Genomic DNA, 2,026 nt, shown 5'->3' on the forward strand with positions numbered 1-2,026 from the left:
GTTTATAGCGGTGTGACGACGGAGCTCAGCGTAGTCTGTGACCAACTGTCAGAGAAAGAATGGAGGGGGGAGGGACTGACAACTTGTTACAACCGTCAGCGCGCAGCCCAATGGAAGGCGGCGCTGAGTGAGGAAAGTAACAACCGGCTTCATGTAGCAGCCGCCATTACGTGACACTGACACCTGCCTGCATCTGTGTGGGAAAACATGACACAAAGTACTGAGATAAGAAACAGCCCCGCAAAAATAAAGCGCGTAAATAAGCGCCTCTATGTATCTATGAGGTAAAATGGCGGCATTACCTCACAAACACCCTCATATTATAACGCTGTTTAACTGTATCAGTAAGTGAGGGACGTTTACCCCTTTTTCCTGATGTTTACATATGGAGAAATTTCAGTTACATTTTGGGCCTCATCTATAAAACTCACTGCAGTGACAACAACAATAAATCAAAATGGAGGGGTTGCTAATCGCAACCCAGGTTAAAGAGTGAAATGGAGTGATTGCAGGGCCTTGGATGGTGACATTTGTACTTATGAAAAGACACCTGCATCTGTATGGTAAAACATGACAAAGTACCGAGATAATAAACAACCATGAAAAAAATAAAGCGCGTAAATAAGCGCCTCTATGTATCTGTGAGGTAAAATGGTGCCATTACCTCACAAACACCTCATGGTAGAACTATTAGGCCACTAGGGATGTTTACTTTTTTGTCCAACTCCTATTGTTTAGTTATGGTAAATTTTCAGTCACATTTTGGGCCTCGTCTATAAGACTGCAGTAACTGCAGTCGCCAGAATATGAGAGCTTAAGGCTAAGATCACACTAGACACTTTTGCTGCGTTTTTTTTCTGGAGCAAAACCTGATTGCTTTGAAGGAAAGAAGCTGCAGAAAAAAAGCATGTTTTCCTTGATTTGTCTTGCATTTTTCGCAGCGCTTTTGATGCATTTTGTGTGTGTTTTCTGCCGCGGTTTTAGAATGCTAGATTTGTCTCATTTGCACGATGATAAAGTTCAGGATTGAAAAAAATAGTCCTATTCCAAAGAATGTGATTTTGGCACAAAAAACGCCGCAAAAAATGATACCTGCGTTTTTGCTGCATTTTTTCACCACCCATTCAAGTCAGTGGGTGAAAAATGCTGAAAGAAGTGACATGCTCTATGTCCAAAAAACATGCAAAAGACAAACCGCTGATGAAAAAAAAAACACAATGTGTGTGCATGAGATTTCTGAATTCTCATAGGCTTTGCTGGTTGTTCTGTCACCACATGAGGCGAATGGAGGTGTAGTTGAGTGGGGCTGGGAGAGATTCCTACCTTCTGTTTCCTCAATGCAGAGCAGACAGGACCATTGTTGCTGTTCTGCATCCGGAGAGATGATACACACCAGGGATTGTGAAGTCCAGACTTGTTTATTTGGAAATCTGCACATACAGCATATGATTGGTAATGCAGTGGGTTCTCCAGACGTGCAGAATGTTAACAACAAGATGTGAGCAACGAAGTGTGAGCAAAGTGTTCAGCAAATTGTGAAGCAAGGTGATCAAAAAACTGATGCCTTTCACAGCTCGGTACAGGCATGTCTCTCCCAGGTGAAGGTGAAACTAAGAATGGCTGCTAGTAGGAAGAGAAGCCCTGAACCTTGACCCGGATGTGAAAGGCATGTACAAGAATTAATTAGCTGCAGGCTGCCATACAGAAAAAAAGACCAGCAGTTGGCAGCAGAGCAAATGCAAGACTGTATATGCGGAATGGAAAATAACACAGTCCATGAAACCATATATGCATAACTTAGACGGAACAGCACACTCCCTGTCTGAAATTCCGTAAGGGATTTCACTATATTAATGGTTTTGTTTGTTTTTTTAAATAAAGTTCAATAACCTAGAAAACAAACACAAATATGCATGCATGCAATAATAACTTCAAAACGAGGTTGATGACAGACAGTTCCTGAGACAATCCAAAGAAAACCCATCTTCGGATCGGAGAAGCCGCACTAGGCCAAACTATCTCTGAC

The sequence above is a fragment of the Dendrobates tinctorius genome, unplaced genomic scaffold, assembly GCF_039654945.1.
Source record: "Dendrobates tinctorius isolate UK_male_01 unplaced genomic scaffold, ASM3965494v1 ptg000396l, whole genome shotgun sequence".
NCBI lineage: Eukaryota > Metazoa > Chordata > Amphibia > Anura > Dendrobatidae > Dendrobates > Dendrobates tinctorius.